Source organism: Panthera tigris, chromosome B4, assembly GCF_018350195.1.
Source record: "Panthera tigris isolate Pti1 chromosome B4, P.tigris_Pti1_mat1.1, whole genome shotgun sequence".
Lineage (NCBI taxonomy): Eukaryota > Metazoa > Chordata > Mammalia > Carnivora > Felidae > Panthera > Panthera tigris.
In genome coordinates, this window is record NC_056666.1 from 69,991,613 (window position 1) to 70,012,342 (window position 20,730).

Consider the following 20,730-nt stretch of genomic DNA (forward strand, 5'->3'; position numbering starts at 1 on the left):
AGAAGGGGTGGAGGCACAGGGAAGAATGCCAAGTTATCTAATTTTTTTCAAGTTAGTAGAAAGTGATAAAATGTTTGTCTTTCAATTTATGTCCTAGCACAATACTAGGCACAAATGAGGTACTTATTGAATGAGAGAACTTTTATTTTCTTTCAATGTTTATTCATTTTTGACAGGGAGGAGGGGCAGAGAGAGAGGTGGGGACAGAAGATCCGAAGCAGGCTGTGTACTGACAGCAGACAGCCCGATGCGGGGCTCAAACTCACGAACTGCGAGAGCACGACCTGGGCTGAAGTCAGATGCCTAACCCACTGAGCCACGCAGCCATCCCGGATGAGATAAATTTTTAAAAATCTGTTTTCAAATATTCATTTGAAATACAGTTTTGAGTGTGTATTATATGCAACCATTTTGTTAGGTACAAAGGCAAGAAAGAAAATGCCCTTACCTTTGAGGGCTTATGTTCTGGTAGAGAAAACAGTACAAGTAAGCACAGCAGTGAGCAATATACCAGGTGTTGCGGAAAGATGTGAAGAAAGTAGAACAGAGTGACTTGATCTGACGCCCCACGGGGCTGTGAGGGGCAAGAGCGCTAATTCAGATTGAATGCTTGGGAATTACTCACTGGGGGGGATGGCTTTTGAGCTAGGAGCTGAACGCCAGCAAAAAACCATCAGGATCCTCAGAGATCTTGATGTGCCAAGGAGAGTAGACCGACAAAAGGGAGTATCCTACTGCATGGACAGTAGGGGAGGGGAGGAATCAAAGATGCTGCCTAGAGTTTGGTTTCAGCAACTGGGTAAGACATTGGCCATTTCACCAACACTGGAAAACTTGGAGGAAGCAAATGGTGTGGGGGAAAACAAGGGTTCTATTTAATTTCCAGAAGACATTATTGTATTGCTTACTTTTACCAGGTAGACTGAATAAAATATCTTAATACCGGTGGTTTTATATGAAGATTTTAGACATTTAGTGAACCCATCAGATATTTCCACTTGAAACAAAAAAACACAAGTGTTTACGATTATTCTTTTATAAGTTCTATTTTGAAGTTTGTCAAAAGTTATAAATTGGAAACCAATTTGACAATAAATTTCACAGATTGAAAAAAAAGTTATAAATAAGTCATTGGGATGTAATGTACACCATTGTGTCTATAGTTAATAATACTATTTTGCACATTTAAAAGTTGCTAAGAGAGTAAATTTTAGAAGTCTGCTCAAGAAAAAATTTTGAAACTATGTAAAGCGATAGATGTTAACTAGACTTACTGCGGTGATCTTTCACAATATATAGAATATCTAATCATGATGTTGTACACCTGAAACTAATAAATTGTTACCTGCCAATTATAACTCAATTAAAAAATTAGCTCTACTTTATCAATTTTAATAAAGGAAAACAGGTGCGGCGTCTGGGTGGCTCAGTCAGTTAAGCATCCAACTTCAGCTCAGGTCATGATCTCACAGTCCATGAGTTCAAGCCCCACATCAGGCTCTGGGTGTGGCTCTGGGAACCCAGAGCCTGCTTCTGATTCTGTGTCTCCCTCTCTCTCTGCCCCTCCCCTGCTCACGCTCTGTCTCTCTCAAAAATAAAATAAAACATTACAAAATTTTTTTTAAATAAAGGAAAACAGGAACCTTTGAAAACGTCATTTTCACTTTTTCAGACTGCCCAGAGTATTTTTAACTAGTCAATAGTATTCCTGAACATGTTTTTAAAAGAAAGTTTGTGTTCAATCAAAATTCAGTTTTTTATTGGAACTACTCAAAAAGGTACATAAAATTTTGTGAGAAAATTCTTTTTTCATGCACCTACATTCCTTTGACTCAAAGAAGATTACTAATTAGTAAAAATTTTCAAAGTACAACGATTTAAGGGGTGCCTGGGTGGCTCAGTCGGTTAAGCCTCCGACTTCGGCTCAGGTCATGATCTCACAGCTTGTGGGTTCTTGCCCTACATTGGGCTTTGTGCTGACAGCTCAGAGCCTGGAGGCTGCTTGGAATTCTGTGTCTCCCTCTCTCTCTGCCCCTCCCCCACTCATGCTCTGTCTCTCAAAAATAAACATTAAGAAAAATTTTTATTTAAATACAGTGATTTATAAAGTCAGTTCTGGAAGACACAATATCATAGTTACATTATTATAATGTGATAATTGCAACCCAGCTGGCAAACGAGAATCATCTACCTGTTGTGGGGAAACAAGTCAAATCTCTTAACCCAGTCTTGGAAGAAAGTTCTTCCTTATAAGGCAGTCAAATGTTGGGGTTGTGGGAAAGGCATTCCGGGCCAACACAGTCACAGATGCTTGAATCTGGCGGGGGGAACACAATGTGTCATATGACTGGACAATTGAGTTTTCTCTAGGCATATGCACCCTAAAAGAAAAAGAAAAATCATGTGGAAGCCTTGGGATCTGATCTGTCTTGATGTTTTGTTGAGTTTTATCAAAGTACCTTTTATTTCCTATATTTAAAAATATTTCAGAACATCAGAAATGAAAGCAGAATTTTAAAGGTGGACTGACTTTTCATGCCATTACTTATTCCTTTAAAACTATTTCAAAAACATTATTTGATAATTATAAACTTAATTATATACATATATGGAGGGATATTCACTTGTGTGTCAGCATTCTGATATTTGTATAGACCGAATAACTGGCAATTGGCTGAAATTTTTATTTTTTAATTAGATATTTTAGATTTATGCAATACTGTCCTCCATATCATTTTAATGTAAATGCCTTCTTATAACTTTTCATATACTTGGAGATTCTACAAGTAAAAAGCACATTCAGATACAAACTGAATTTGAATATAAAATATACCTTAACTAATTTCTTGACCTAATGATTCAATCGCCCTAAGTTACTCGGAATAAGACTCTATTTAAAGATCATTATACAATCTAAATAATTTATTTAGATGTATTTATTTAAAGATAATTATAAAATCTATTTAAAGATAATTATAAAGTCCAAATAATTTAATGTGTGAAGCCTGTATGACTTGGTCAATTTCTGCTGAGTAGCAATTATAATAATTAAAAATATATATTTGTTAACGTCAGTGGTGTAGATAAATTCTAATTTCCCCTTCTGTGTTTAGATTTAGCCGGTGGCCATTGTTTATAGAGTTTGATGGTTTCTCATTGTTATCCTAATTGTGAAAGCAATAGAGTATGCAAATTATCAGAAAAAAATCTCCTACTGATAAACTATGCAAATGAAACATTAGGTGAGTGGATATATTCTTCTGTGTCATTAATCAGTTGATTAAGCTCTCCTAAAATGCAAATGACATGGCTGACCCTACCTCTCAAGCCTCCAAAGAATCCTTTATGTTGCCAATAATGCAGCCAAGACAATAAATGCAAATTCCCCGTGTTTCCTTTTAAAAGCCTGGAGGTGTTTAGTTATCCTTGTGAAGGCCCAGTGCTATAGCCTATCTATAATACTATTTATAATAATAGCATTAGAATCCCAAGCAAAACTCAGGGTGAGTGAGCTGCTCAGTATGCAGTGCGACAGTAGATGAGTTTTCCAGACAACAGTTCTGAGGAAGAAAACCTGTAGGAAAAGAAAAGGAAGGATTTCAAGCATTGTTTGTTTTCTTTTTTAACTTGGCTTTTCTACACTCCTTCTTCTAAGATGCCATTTGTACATACAAATCACTTCAGTTTATTTTTAAAACCCACACAGAGAGATATTGTTTTGTTGTGGTTACATCCTAGTCAGTAGAGACCCAAAGCCTCCCATCGTGAGAGGAAATGAAGCCTGGCTGGGTCTTTAAAAGGCCTCCGTGTACATGTGGCTCCTTTCATCTCAGGCTTGTAATTGCTGTGATTCAGCCCCGAGCTTATTTCCAAAGGTAGCCTACTGAGAAAATTCTCAGTATCCAACCCAAGATACATTAAAGAACGTTGGTCCCACAAATGAAGCAAAGGTTACATTTATGTTAACAAGCAAAAGGACAAAGTCACTCTCCTCCCTCGTCCGAAGCTCCTTCAGCTGTAACCAATAAACTGCCTTTCTGAAGTCATCCTGCTTCTAGGAGAACCAAGGCACTTGGATAAAACACAATAAAATATCAAGACAAATCAGATCCGAAGGCTTCCGAGTGAATTTTTTTTCAAGGTGCATAGACCTGGAGAATGTTGAGTTGTCCAGGCATGGGGTAGATTATGTTCCCTCGGTAGTTCCTGTTTGTGTGCCTGTGTTGGCCCAGAATGTCCTTCCCATAATCCTAACACCTGCCTGCTAAGGAAATGCTTTTCTTCGAAAACTTTGCTAAGAGTATCCTCAGATTTGATTCCCTTCTCCAAAGGGTAGAGGATCATCTTCCTTCTTACCACCTCTGTAGCAAGCAATTGTGATGGTATGTTACTGTTTAGCAACCCGGCCTCCAGATTAGATTAGACCGTAAAGCCCCTGAGGCGGCGGCCTTAGCATCCTGTTTGCACCCTGTGTGCACGGCACATGGTAGACCCGACTAGATATTTCATGACGTGAGGAAGCATGGTCTGACCATGGGTCCAGATTTAGATTCTGAAAACTGGCCCACGCCCATGCTGATTCTAATGTCTTTTGATGATGATACATTTTCTGACAATACTGTCAGGTGAATACAAACTTGTGGACCCTGAATGGGGGCATTTAACCACTTCAGAACTGCAAATGCTCCTCAGAGAGAGGAAAGGAAACGAACAGCTAAAGAAAGCGAACAGAAACAGGAGGCAATAATATTGCCGGACAAAAACAAGTAATCGAAAAGGTTCATTTTTAGAAGACTTGACAAGGCTAGCAGGTTCCCCCACTTTCCTTTATTCCTTTCTTGTGTACTGCACCTGCAGACTACCTAGAAAACAAAGTTTTGGGTTATTTGGGAGAGATTATTCCATCCTTCCTTGTAGAAGTATATTTTACGCACCTATGTGGTATATTGCTACTCTCGTACCGTGGTCTCTCTAATGCCTGTAATTGCCTGTAATTAAACATATTTAACAACCAGAAATAAAAATATAATATAGAGTCAATTGTTAAATCAAGATAAATTTTAAGGGTGCCTGGATGGCTCAGTCAGTTAAGCATCTGACTCTTGATTTTGGCTCAGGTCACGATCTCACTGTCTCAGAGAAGGAGCTCCACATCAGGCTCTGTGCTCACAGTATGGAACCTGCTTGGGATTCTGTCTCTCCTCTCTTCTCTCTCCTCTCTCTCTGACCCTCCCCAGTTTGGGCGTTCTCTCTCAAAATAAATAAAAATTTTTTAAACATTTTTAATCTTTCTTATTTTCTAAATAAACCAAGATACAGATAACATAGAATTGCTTACAAAGTGATATGAGTCATTGTGCCCGTAGATCACCAAATCGTTCTAATAATTTAAAGTCATTTGTTGAATTTTAGGAATTATTGGTGTGCTCTTTTGCTTGATGTTACTGTTACTGGTTCAAAGATGCCCCTATCTGAACTGCACAACTGCACAATGGGGAAGGTTTCTCCCCATTAAATTAGTAGTATTAGATGCCTGCTGGTACTTAATTGCTGCCTGCGAGAGGCTGGGCACTGAGCCTACATCCAGACACCTGACCCAACCAGCATCACTGTTATCCCCACCATCTGCCCTGTTATGTGCCTTGTCGCCCTCATCAACTTTGGGCCACTCCAGAGCAGGATATGAGTGACGTGGATGTTTTTGTCATTGGCCATCTCAGTCCACTCTGCAGCTGCTGAGAGTGACCCTCACCTGCAGGCACTGAACACCTGGGCTCAATATCCTAAATCATTTACCATCTGGTATGGAAGGCCTGTGTTTCAATAATTGAATGGCCAATATGTTTTCGGCAGTGCTTACCAGCTAACTGTCGGCCTGCCTAGAATGTTCTGGGCTCTATAGGTAATTAAATGATGAGAGTCTAATTTTCTCAAATTAGCCAAGTAATCATCTAGAGCCTGCATAATAATTTCTAGAAACTTGGCTTTGACACTTGTGAACACGAAATGGGAAGTTGAAAGACAATCACATACACTGTCTAATTTCCATGAATCAAATAAAAATGAGTACTTAGTACAACTCACGAACTTATTTCATTTAATCTTTATATCATCTCTGTTTCGAGATATTATTATGATCATTTTAATTTTTTTTTCAACGTTTTTTGTTTATTTTTGGGACAGAGAGAGACAGAGCGTGAACGGGGGAGGGGCAGAGAGAGAGGGAGACACAGAATCGGAAACAGGGTCCAGGCTCGGAGCCATCAGCCCAGAGCCTGACGCGGGGCTCGAACTCACGGACCGCGAGATCGTGACCTGGCTGAAGTCGGACGCTTAACCGACTGCGCCACCCAGGTGCCCCTATTATGATCATTTTATAGGCGGGAAAGTTGAAGCACAGAAAAGTTGCCCACGGACCCGTTCTCTGGAGTTGGAAAAGACAGAATTAAAACCCTCATGATGTGTCTTCAGATGTGCTTTAAACCACTGTGCTCTACTGTCTTCCTAGTAAGTAAAGCCATTTTATGTAAATCATCAGCTGTGTGTGGTGAAATGCATAGAACTCTGGTTTGAATTCTGGTTTTGTCACTTACTGGTTGAACCTTTAGCAAAGTTATTTTATCACTGTAAACTTCAATATTCTCACCTCTAAACTGAAAAGCATAAAACCTTCCTTGAAATAGTTATAAGAGGGGCGCCTGGGTGGCTCAGTCGGTTAAGCGGCCGACTTCAGCTCAGGTCATGATCTCGCGGTCCGTGAGTTCAAGCCCCGCGTCAGGCTCTGTGCTGACAGCTCAGAGCCTGGAGCCTGTTTCGGATTCTGTATCTCCTTCTCTCTGACCCTCCCCCATTCATGCTCTGTCTCTCTCTGTCTCAAAAATAAATAAACGTTAAAAAAAATTAAAAAAAAAGAAATAGTTATAAGAATTAAATAATATAACAAATAACATAATTCCATTGTACCTAGAATATAATAAGCCTGTGATGAATATCAGTTCTGCGCTCTACATACCATGCCTCTCAGCCCTGTGAAGGCAATGGCTGTATCTGGTTCATTGTCACAATTATAGTGATAATCATTCTTTAACTACTACATATGCAAACTTCATAAGGTGGCAGGTAGTGTTCTTAATCTTTCACTTACATTGATTCATTTAATCTCAATTGCCTCCAATACCCATGAGATGTTGTTATTATTATCATCATCCCCATTATAAAGGTGAGGAAATGGGAGTAAGAAAATTAGGAAACTCGCTCCAAGTCACCCACAGAGAGTGAGTGGTAGGGCCTGGATTTTCCCACAGACAGCCTGGCTCCAGAGTCTGTGCTCTTAGCCACTATGTTCATTCTTAGCATTTACTAGGGTTTCAATAAATATTTGTAGAAAGAATGTATAATTCCTGAAGTTGCACAATTATTATTTCTCTTGTTAGCTTTAAGCCTTCCAATCCCTAAGTAACATGAATCCTACTGGTAGACTGCTATGATTTTTTGACTTGAAGTCATGAATTTGTTTATTGGTCCCATAAGGATAACAGATTTTGATAGAAGAGAGAGAAAATTATAAACAACAACAAATATGACCAAAAGAGACCCATTTAAGAAGCTATATTAAAACATGAGACTCTAAATTTGGGTTCCAAATTTTGAGCAAATGGGTAAAATAAGATACAGATCAGAAAGTAATTCAATTGTCATTCATATTTTGGTCTGGATGATTTCAAGAATGAATCAAATTATTGTAAATAATTTTGAAAATCTTATGTGCATTTTACAAGAGGAAAATCTTTGATAAAAAAAATATTTTTGATTACTTCACCTAGGTTGTCCTTCAATGTACTGGCAGTTTAGAATTCATTCATATATCACTGTCCAAGTAAGGTGAGAACTATTAGACATAAATACTAATAAACCTAGTTCTTCCTAAATATAAAAACCCATTGTTTAGTATGGTTATTTAACCTCTGTTACTGCTTTTGAGGGTTTACACAAAAACTGTAAGTCCAAAACAAACTTCTAAATATCTTCAATGATTTTTAAGGGATATAGCTTCTCTGATTAGATTTATTTTCTCTCCTTAATTGATATTAGTGAAATCATTCCATGCATTGAATTTGCTACTAAATTTTCTCACATTTACTGTGTTGAAAAACCATAAATCTGACAAATGAGAAAAGATTTCATATTATCCCTTATGGTGGTAAGAATCCTTTCAGACCTGAGAGGTTTTCTAGTTGGCCAAATATAATTTCTGAAGCTAAGAGTCATCTCAAGGCCATTTCAACCTGATGCTGCAGTATTGAGTATTCCACATGTGTCCAAATGTCAGACCATCCAAAACGTGTTCTGTGGAAAAGGAAATCTGAAGACTAAGCCTTAACATACTAATAACCTAGAAGTTTGGCACACATCAGTTTTTGAAGCAAAAGTTCTTCCAGAGAGATGTAGGCAGTGCTCATTTCTTTAGGTCCAGTTTTTTTTTGTTTGTTTGTTTCTTTTGTTTAACATTTGTTCATTATTGAGAGACAGAGACAGACAGAGCATGAGCATGGGATGGGCAAAGAGAGGAGGAGACACAAAATCCGAAGCAGGCTCCAGGCTCTGATCTGTCAGCACAGAGCCTGACATGGGGCTTGAACTCACAAACCGTGAGATCATGACCTGAGCCAAAGTCAGACGCTTTACCGACTGAGCCACCCAGGTGCCCATAGGTCCAGTTTTGAATTCTTGGGTGAAAACTAACCATTTGGACTTGTTTGGGAATTAAATGAGAAACCAAGTACAACCCATTTTGAGCTTTAGCAATGCTTTCAAGTAGAAAATTCAGAAGTCTTTTATTTTATGTTTATTTATTTTTGAGAGAGAGAATGAGAGAGAGAGAGAGAGAGAGAGCAGGGGAGGGGCAGAGAGAAGAGAGAGACACAGAACCCAAAATAGGCTCCAGGCTCTGAGCTGTCAGCACAGAGCCTGACGTAGGGTTTGAACCCATGAACTGAACCATGAGATCATGACCTGAGCTGAAGTCAGACGCGTAACCGACTGAGCCACCCAGGTGTCCCCAGAAGTCATTTAGAAAAACAAACTATATACTGGTATGATCAGGGGTTCTGGAGTCAGGCTAACCCAGATAAGTCTTGCCTCTATCTTTATTGAATCTCCTTTTAAATATCCTCACCTTTAATGGACTGTTGTAAAACTTAAATGAAGTAACACCTGTAAAGTGCTGAATACAGTGCCTGGCCAAAAAAAAATCTCCACCAAACCTCCCATCTGCCAACTGTTTGACATTATGCAATTCACATACTTCTCTATGCCTCAGTTTCAATTCTTATGTAAAAATAGGAAATATAATACAAATTTTAAGGGTTTGTTATAAGAATTGGAAACGTGAAATTTCTGACATTCATAAGGTACTTAATAAATGGTCGTTATGCTTGGCATAAAGTAAGTCTCAATTCTGCAACATATATTGTGTATGTATATAGTTATGTGTAAATCTTACTCTATTTTTTTAAGTTTATTTATTTTGAGAGAGAGAGAGAGTGAGCATGAGCAGGGGTGGGGCAGAGAAAGAGAGGGAGAGGGAGGATCCCAAGCAGGCTCCCCACTGCCATCACAGAGCCCCACTGGGGACTGAAGTCAGAAAGCCAGGAGATTGTGACCTGAGCTGAGATCAAGACTCAGATGCTCAACTGACTGAGCCACCCTGGTGCCCCTACTGTATTGTTTTTAAAAGGCTAAAACGCAGCAGGGAGAAAAGAACTTGTACCTCTGCGATGTTGATGTGCACTTGAATGAGGAAAATAGTTAAATAAATCCTGTTATCTTAGCTTAAATTTGTTCAGATACAGTCCAACTATAGACCTAGGCTAGGAGCTGTTTTTGAAGGTCGGACATCCAAATGATTTCTTTAAAAGTATCTTCAAATCTCCACATTATAGAAAAAGGCACAAACTCCTCCTTTTGGGTTCTGAGTTAGTCAAGTGGAATACTTTATAATTTGAAAAGTAATTTTCCAGGGCGCCTGGGTGGCTCAGTCGGTTAAGTGGCCGACTTTGGCTCAGGTCATGATCTCACAGTCCATGAATTCGAGCCCCGTGTTGGGCTCTGGGCTGACAGCTCAGAACCTGGAGCCTGTTTCAGATTCTGTGCCTCCCTCTCTCTGACACTCCCCAATTCATGCTCTGTCTCTGTCTCAAAAACAAATAAACATTAAAAAAAAAAAAAAGAAAAAAAGAAAAGTAATTTTCCTATCTGTGTATTCTGGATGTTCCTTTTGATTCTTTTGAATTCCTTCCTTAATTTTTGTCCCTTTGAGCTATGGCCTGTATTGAAATGATTCATGATTTTTTTTCCCAATAAGGAAGGACTTCTTAAAGTCTTTCTTGGCTTTCCTTGGCTTTACTCCTGCTCAACACAATACTGTTTAGCAAGGAGCACCACCTAAGCATGAGAAACCATCTTTTAAAAGCTTGCTATTTTGTTAACTACTGTAAAAAAATACTAAAAATTTGGCTTATAAAAACAAAAGTGTTATCTATGTTCTTCCCACACTTAAGCAAATAAAACATATGTAAACTACAAGCTGATGTCGTTTCATTGTCAGTCCCTATGTAGACACAAGATGGCTACATGGATACAGATCCATCACCTTCATCTCAGAAGAGTGATGCCAATGTACAAAGTCCCCAGATCCAGTTGGATTGGGGCTTCATTGATGGGTTTGAGTCACTTGCTCATCCCTGAACTCATGCCAGAGGGATGGCCTTTGTTGATTGGTTCTTGTGCATCCTATTGTCTTTCTAGTTCACGCCAAGTAAAAGCCCAACTTACTGCAAATGACCCAAGGGGCACCACACTCTGGTCTCCCCATTATGTCTCTGCGCTCACCTCCTATCTCTAGCTCTGCTCTGCTCCAGCCAGTCTGGCCCTGCCACTGCTTCTCCAAAATCACAGGCCAGCTACTAGTGTCCCTAGGCCCGGATCATTCTTCCCTCAGATAGGCATGAGGCTCACTCCTTCTCCTCAAATTCCCTTCATTAAAACATTCCCTGGCCAGCCTAGCTCTGTCCTATCTGCCCCATAAACTCCCATTCCTTCTTCCCTGCTGGAATTTTCTCCATAGCCTTTATCACCACCTGAAACACCTATGTTATTTGTGATGTTTATTGTTGTTCCCATCACTGGAACGTAAGGGCCATGAGGTCAGGGGCATCAGATGTTTTGTTTCATGAGTCTATATCCCCAGCACCAGAATAGCATTGAGCACATATGGATGCTAAGGAAATATCCACTGAATGAATGGATAATGTTCCACTTCTTTCATTCATGCCCCAGGCCTTAGTGTGGGAAATGTCCCCTGGCATTGCATGCCCTAGGAAAAGTGAGGCACTCCTATCCTGTACTTCATCAGCACTTTCTCCATCACTCTGGTCTCTACAACATAGATGCTGTTACCCTCCCTCACTTGTATTTCCCTAATGCCTAGCACAGAAGACATGCTCAATAGATACATAAAGTTGAATGAATAAAGAATGTTCTGAGTATGGCATTAACTGTGAATGCGCAGAAAAATTTCAGGAACTCTTATACCATACCAAATTGTCAGTTATCCCAGAGAGAATAGTAAATTCACATGAAAGTAAATTTTGTCAGTGTACTGTTTTGGCTACTGTATCATCCCACTTACGAGAAGTTAAGAATATGCCCTGATGAACCTATTCTAAATCAAACCAAAGACTTAAACTTTTTCTAGCCAACCATGTTTTCTATTTTTCCTTCAACGCCCTTGCCCCAACGCGCACGCGTGTGCACGCACACACACACACACACACACACACACACCCCGAGACAGTGTATCATCTAATACAGCATATTACAGCAATATATTCATTAACACGAACATAGTAAGAGGAACTATTAAACTTCTAAGTCTCTGTGGCTTTCACATAGTGTTCCGAGGAGTGGAATAAGAGGCAGAAGTCTGATCTAACACAAGGGGGAGTGGGAGGGAAGAGGGAAAGGCCCAGAGGTGATGCAGCTATGTAGACTCCCACTTTGGCCGAGTAAACCAGGCAGGCCTCCAGCATGACTCACATTGAAGCCCCCTCAGAAGACTTGGCTAACGTTACTTCCTGCCCCAGTCAGACTTGGCTCAAGAACTGGAGCAGGCCAAAACCTGCTAAAAAGCCCATTAGTAGATTCCACAGTCAGGAACTGGGGGAAGGGGAAGCGGAAATAAGGCAAGAACTGAAACCTTCTGTTAAAACAATATTAATTCCCCATTAATGTCATCTTTTATCAACAGAGCTCACATAGAAGGCTTGTGAAAGGTCTGAAATTCTAAAAAGGATTTTTTTTTTGTGCTGGACACTCTTCCAGACCCAATATAAGGTCCAGAATAATGTTAAGTTTCTCACAATTATAAATCTGAAAGTGTCAGAACATCAAAACTTCCCAAAAAATAGAGTCCAAAATAATCTGACACAATTATTCTAGTCCACAAGACTATATGTGAGTAGTCTGAAGATATCTTGTTTGGATATTGGACTACATTTTTAGAGAAAAAAATACATTTATAAATGTCAAATGAATTGAGACAGAAGACAGTTACTTATGGAATTGCACAGAGAAATAAATGTAGGTAGTTCAGAAAGTCAGCTTCCAATACTGTTTTTAAGACCTTCTAGGTAAACACTGACTTTAAAAATCGCAGTGCTACACATCTTGGGTATTGTGGAACTTCTTGATTTTCTTGGATGATAATAATATTACAATACTGATACTATACATCAAAGAAGACATTCTGAGATACTGAAGATAACTCATTTAATCCTCATGACAGCTCTGTAATGAAGGCATGTTAACATTATCCCCATGTATACAGCTGAGCAAACAGAGGCACAGGGAATTTAAGTAGTTGCCCTCACACAGCAAGCAACCTAAAGAGCCAGGATTTAAACCCACACTGCCTGGCTTCTAAGATCATGACATCAACCATCTCACTGTGCATCTTCTGTGTGAATAACAGCCATTTTAGTAATCGCTGAATCCTTCTAGTCTATGGATTAAGAGATTCTCAAATTGGAAACCAACGATGCTGCTTAGGCATTCAAGGTATATCCTCCACCCTTTAAAAGGAGCTAAATCTCAGTAAGTTACTGCCTCCCAGAAGCATGTTGGGTCGTCTATATGTCCTTCTCAAATTCCCATTCTGTGATAATGAGCTACTTTTTGGCTGTTCTTGGCCTTGGCTCTTATTCATACTTCACAGTATTACATTTGTTCTAGTTGGCTCTTGGATCTTCCTATCATATCAGAAAAAATGACTTTGCTTCACACTTCTACATGACTTATCTCCCAGAATAGGATAAGGATCTGCTTTTCTCTGTCCTGCAGCTGGGATAAAACAATCTGGAGGCCTAGAATCAAACTGAACATTAACAATTCCATAAACAAATACACAATATGCTAGAGTGTCTTATAGACATATTTTCCCCCATGGGCCATGACCAAGATCATTTATCTTTAGGAACATTCCAAATGAAGATTTTATAACAATTTCTCAAAATGACTAAACTCATCCTTAGGCTTCTCTCAAATCTTCTAAAAAAGTTACAATTCTGTACCCGGTGTTTGCAATATACAACGTGGCAAAAGCTATCCTTTGGCTATATAAGCTTTGTTGAACTGGAGACTAGAGATTTATCCAGATGCTACTGTCCTACATCATTCTAAACCAGTCAGTGGATTGTTGGGGAGATTAAGTAGCCACTGTTGTCAGCTTTCTTTATGTCCCAGCTATGAGTTTATGAGTAGCAGTACGAAGAGTTTCAGTAAGGGAGGGTGTATGTCTCACTCACTGGCCTCTATCCAGACTTAGCTGAAACTTAAAAGACAACTATGATTTTGATTTTGGAATTAACTCAACAAATATCTGTTAAATATAAATTGTAGGCTAAGTAGTATGATAGACTGTGGAGATATAAGAACTAAAAATAATAAATTCTAGTAGTGGTTACTAATAAATATAGTAATGGTTAAGCTCTGTGCTAAGTACTAAAAATTTATTTATTTCATTTGATCCTCATAGCGTTATGATAATTCTATTGTGATGATCCTATTACCTCATTCTATAATGAGGAAACTGAGGCACAGGAAAGTAACTTGTCCAAAGTCACACAGCCAATAAGTGAAGGAGCTGTCGGGCTTCTAACTTCAGTCTGAATCCAGGGTCCTCACTTTGACTACTCTATATACACAGACGTTTATAGAATAGAGACCAAACAGATGTGCAAATAAACAATGTTAACACCGTTCCTGCTTTCCTTGGCCCATGAATTTAAAAATCCTTTTCTGGTAGACACTCATAGCTCTAGCGGTGTGCATGGGGCTAGAGGGCTCTCCTGCACAATGTCCAGAGCTCAGCCAAGCTAGTGTGGTAGCTCCATGCTAAGCAGTATTTTAGACATTGCTCCCAGGTTGTTAAAAGGCAGCAGAACCGATAGGAGTGTCTTATCCATGACTATGTGACCTTGAGTTTTTGTTATAACTTGTGTTGGCTGAGGTCACAGAGTGAAAGAAACAATGGCTGTTGTTTGTTGTTTACCTACCACTGCAGGTGCTACAGCATATTGTCACATAGTATTTCCCCTCCCACCAGTGTTGTACCATTGGAGGTTCACACTGGAGTGTCACCTAAGAGACTGGTGGCTATGGACTACCGGGCAATTCTGTCCTTCATTGGTAATGTTTTTATTTCTTTTCAGTTATTGGGGCTGTTGGCTAGTGAGTTAAAGCTTAGAATTATGGCCAGATAATAAAGAACCTTGCAGGCCAGGCTAAAAAGTTTAGAATCTATATTGTATATCATTTTTTTCCAAATGCTTGACACCCTAACATCGTTTCTTCCTCAGGTCTAGCCACACATGTATACTAACATTTGGTAAAGTCTCTCTCCCTGACCAAACTTGAGTCAGATTCCTGAGTCTCCTTTGATTAGGTCCCAATCTTGGGTTCTCTCCTTGGCCTCCTTAGACCAGTCTGAGCAAGAATCCTACTGGGTCAGTTTAATGATATCTTATCACTCCAGCCTACCTTCAGCAAGAATTCTGTACTGTCAGATTACAGAATCTCCTTAGCTTTGGTATTTCCTCTTAGTAATTCCATCCACTGCCCCCCACCCTGTACTTTGGTTATAAATCTCCACTTTTCTCTTTTGGATTCAGAGTTAAACCCAATCTCTCTTCCCTAATGCAAAACTCCCATTATGGTAGCTTCTCTTGAAAACAATCATTTCCTACCATCTTTAACAAGTATCATGAAAAAATTTTCTTGAACACTCTTTAATGCTTTCCTTCTGTTTCATTAAAAAATACATATCTTTTGGAATCAACTGCTTTTTGTGAGTTTCTGATTAATCACAACAGATGTGCCATGTGTTTCTGCAGAATTTTAAACTTCATATCATTACCTTTTCAAGTGTTCACAGAACCCAAACGATCCTGATTTTTAAAAATACAGAATTGTATCTAGTAAAGCTGCTTAGAATGTTTTTATAAATATATGCTCTGAACTCTGTCAAGTCCCAGAATTAAGCTCATAATTAAAGTCATAAATTTAGTTAAGTCCCAGACTTTAAACTCTTAATGATTTTCAGTTGTCTTTGATAGAGAAATAATACTGGACAGTATAGAAAAAAATTGGTCTGTAAGTAAAGTCCAAGTCAAGTAAAAGAGGTGAGCATCTTTAATTTGAAAAAGACACAATAAATAAATGACCAATAACCTTAGGGCTCAGATCAACTTATAAACTTACTATTTTTCCTAAACAGAAAGTAGTTTAAAAATCTTTTTAATTGAAGAATTTTTCACATAATAAGGATATTGTTTTGAAAACTACATTTCAAACCAGAAAGGGAGACTTACTACAATTATATCAAAAATACTATTTCCTTTTACTAGAATGGATTTTCACATTTTCTCACTTCCTGAAAATACACGTTGGTAACTAATAACTGGATGGACCACGCCCAGAAAATGAAGAAGACCAGCTGAATTGTTAACATTCCACTTTCCTGCCTTAATCTCCTTAATCTGATGGTTAGGTTCACTCTTACAAGGGTCCTAAACCACATTAAAATTTCTACGTGGGGGGCATTTCTAACTACTAATGAGATAAACAGGATGTGTTGGCTGTAATTCTAAAAGGCTTGCATCTCAACTAGCACCTCTGGCAGTTACCTACCAAACTATTTTTAGACTTCAGGATCTTCTTCCTCCTGCTTTTTCTTCAAGAGCTTCAAGCATAGAAGCAGACTCATTCTATATAAATTCTACGTAAAACCTACTTTGAATGCTGGCATAAGGTTGACAGACCCCTCTTGCAAGGATATTATTTTATGGGTGATTCTAACTTTCACTATAGGGAGCTATGAGTAGACTTTCTCCAGGTAGGTAGAGGATGAAGAAGAAAAATTCCAAAAGATTTTGGTGTGTAAGTTCTGAAACTATGATGTAATTTCCTATAATGAAAAAAATTAAGCATTAAATATAAAGAATAATAAATAACCACCCATGTATTCACAACTGAAATTTATCAGAGTTGGCATTTTTGCCTTAATATTTAAAAATATTTTTTTAAATAAAGTATTTCAGATTGTTGAAGCTTACAGTGTACCCTTTCTAAGTTTACTTTCTTTCTATCCCAAATGTAACCACTATCTTAAAGTTGTAGCTTTCTATGCCCATAAATATTTTATACTTTCATCACAAATAATATATTCATTAACAATATGTTGTTGTATCTTTTGTATGGTTTTAAAAATTCTTGGGTGCCTGGGTAACTCAGTCAGTTAAGTGCCCAACTTTGGCTCAGGTCATGATCTCACAGTTCGTGGGTTCGAACCCCACATCGGGCTCTGTGCTGACAGCTCAGAGCCTGGAGCCTGCTTTGGATTCTGTGTCTCCATCTCTGCCAATCCCTGCTCTCTCTATCTTGCTCTCTCAAAAAATAACCATTAAAAAAATTAAAAATTCTTTTCTGCAATATAATTTTTGTATACTTAAGATTATATGGCATATATACAATTTGGTTGGTATGTGTTTTTTTTAACATTTATTTATTTATTTTTGAGAGAGAGAGAGAGAGAGAGAGAGAGAGAGAGAGAGAGAGTGTAAGCACAAGCAGTGGAGGGGCAGAGAGAGAGAGAGAGAGAGAGAGAGAAAGAGGAAGACACAGGATCCAAAGCAGGCTCCAGGCTCCAAGATGTCAGCACAGAGCCTGATGTGGGGCTCAAACCCACGAACCGTGAAGTCATGACCTGAGCTGAAGTCAGACGCTCAACCGACTGAACCACCCAGGTGCCCCTGGTTGGTATGTTTTTTAAGGTTCCATATTGTTTTTTACCCATTTTCTCCTGCTGATGGACATTTATGTAGTTTCCAACTTTTTCCTATTATCATAATTCAACTTTGATGCTTTCACAATGAATGCAAACAATTTTAGAGAACATCAACATCAAACATGGCCATTCTGTGGTGGTGATGGATCAGAACAAAAACTAGCAATGATTACTTTGTGACCATGCCTGAATATATACAAAGACATGAATGCTGTTCAACAAAAATGACCAAACATCCCTCTCTAGCTAATATGACGGACAGCTTCTTCTTTACCAATTATGGCTTTAGATTCATTCTAGACGTCTCTCCTTCTAAATTAGATTTAATGCAATACTTGATTATCCCCTTATCCCACTCCTGTACAATTCAGAGCAAAGCCACACTTTGTAAGCCTTCTCTCGAACCACCTCACACAAGGTTAAATCCATAAGTTCTTTCTAGCCCCTCTCACTTGGGTGCCTTCCACTTCTCTATAGTGAGCATCACCCTTCATGCAACAAGAAATCCAAATTGTTCAAATTTAGGTATGGTCCTCGTGGCCTGTGGCTGGAAAGCAAGGACACTAATGAGCCTGAACATCTTTTCACACCTACGTTGGTCAGAATAACCATCAGAGGTGCGAGTTTATTTTGTCTCTAAGATAATTAGAGGGGCCAAAGCTGTCTATAGTCTCCTTTTGTTTTTTTTCTGCATTGTCTGTTTGTGCCCTTTGACCATTTTTTTTATTGCATTGTTTTTTTTTTTCATTTTGTTATATATTTATAGTCTTTCACATTTTTTAGATATAAAAACTTCACAGGTTGTACTGAAAATTTATGTTTTCATTTAGTCATCCTTATTGATTTTTTTAATGGTGTGTGATCTTTGTGACCCAAAAAATTCTTCCTTATATAAAGGTCAAGAATATATCCTATTTTCCTTCTATTTCTAATATTGAAGTTCCGCTTTTTTAAAGTTTGACTATTAATCTCCGAGAATTTATTTTGTGTATGGTGAGTGGTATTAATATGGTTTTATTTTTCCCAGAGTAACAAACTATTCTGATAAAATATATTGGATGGTCTTTCCTTTCCCCATCCCTATACCTAACATTTACCAAGCTTCTAAAGATGTGCGAATCTGATTCTTGATTCTATCCTGTCCTAATGTTTAGTCTATTAATATACATTGATATACACTGTTTTCATCACCACTATGCCCTAGTCTTTTCCTTCAAAATACCTATAATTTGTAATTAAATGTATTTTTTTGTGATGTCTAACTTTCTCAGAAGTCTATGTGTTCCACATGGTAGACTCAGCATTCAGCACCATGCCTAACACACAATAGAGACTCAATATATACTTGTTGAATGAATGAATAAATGAGTGGAAGAATAAATTAATGTTAGAATAGAGTCATAGTAATAAGTCAAATGATCTGACCTTTAGATCTCTGTGGCCTTCTGCATGTCCAGTTCTCAACTCTTCTACTTTGGGCAGATTATTGGGGTTCAGTAAATGTCTTCTCAATTTATTGCTTCCTGTTCTTGCTGTTGCTCAGAAAGAAGAGTTCCCAGCTAGTTCTTATTGTTTCATTTTTTATTTCATCCCTGTGTTTTATCAAACAGAGATACTTAAATTTTCATGCAGGTGAAGATTTTATTTTCTCTTTCATACTCTTCAAAACTTCCCCCAATATTTGCAACAACTTTTTCCTTTATTATTATTATTTTTTTAATTTTTGAGAGAGAGAGAGAGAGCACACTGTGAGTGGGGGAGGGGCAGAAAGAGAAAGACAATCTTAAGCAGTGTGGAGCCTGATGTGGGGCTTGATTCCAAGACTGTGAGATCATGACCTGAGCCAAAATCAAGAGTCGGATGCTCAACCTATTGAGCCACCCAGGCACCCCTTCCTTTATTTCATAATAACAACCTTAATACTAAATGTTCATATAGTGAGTACTATGGGCCAGGGTCTACTCTATATATACTGTAAATATATCAGCTCATCTAATCTTCACAAATATCCCACGGGCATGTGCTCTTATCATAGCTGTCTATAGATGAAGGAACTAAGGCACAGAGAATTTCTTGCCTAAGGTAATTCAACTAAAGCATGCTTAAAACAGGATGTGAACCCAGGCAGTTTGGGTTTGGGGGAAGGAGAGAATTTAAAGTCTATATTTATAGCTTATTTTATGTAGACATTACTGATTCTATATTTTGAAATGTATGTCTAATCATATTACTTTCATAAAGTAATTTATTAATTATGTAAGGGGGATATTCAGGGATGGGTCTTGCTTCATTCCTAGAAACTGTGGAGCTGGCCTCTTTAAGCCTGCACAGTTATATGGCTTAAAATCCTAAAGAAAGACCCGCCCTCTTTCAGAATCTCTATGTTAAAAAGTATCACACATACATATGCACAGATACACATTACATTTTCTTCTCTGAATTACCTATCTCCTCTGGAGTCAGATGTTCTCTAGTGTTAGACTGGCAAGCTTCTTTTTAGCTGGCAGGTGAAATCAAGAGAAGAGTCAGAACCACCACTAACCCCTCCAGCTAACTTGCCCTCCCCCTGCATAGCTTTTCATCTCTTTTAAAAGCCATCTGTTTAGCCTGCTTTTATGGTCTTTGTATGCATTAGAGTTGGGGCTGATGTTCGAAGATTTGGTTGCATTTAATAATTTAGAAGGTTTGGTTGCATTTAATAATTTTGTGTTTTCAAGCATGCAGTCCCTTGATCAATTCATAGCCTTCCCTTTCCTCCCATCACTGCCCCAGAGGTATTGGAGGCTCTATCAGCAAGAGTGAGTTCCCAGTGGTTTGTCCTTTAGAAAGGTTTAAATCTCACATCTATCTTTCAGTCGGGATTCTTCATAATCTCTGGACCACTGATATCCCTGTGCTGCTATGGACTTATTTTCTTCAGTGCATCTTTACTGTAATAAGGTTGAGGAGGGTGGTAAATTAAACGCATGTTCTCTGTCTGCCATCTTGAACTGGCAATCAGAATAGAAATAACTTATGAATTCTTGAGAAAGATTTCAAGTTTCCCTAGATGTGTCACTTGACTTTTACAAGTTTGAAAAAATTAATTTATAAATGAATGCCCTAAACAAAATAGATCAACTGATTATAACTTAACTAGAGGTATGCCAAAGATCACGAATTAGGTAATATTTTGCAGGAAGTTATTGTGACTTCTCATTTGCTTGTAATACATTCTGCCACCTGCTTTCATTTGCTTGTTTCATTTTGGAATGAATTCTCCAGGGTAATGTGACTTTTTTTGCCAGAAAAGATGAAACAAAGAACAAAACATTTTGCTAAAAATATAC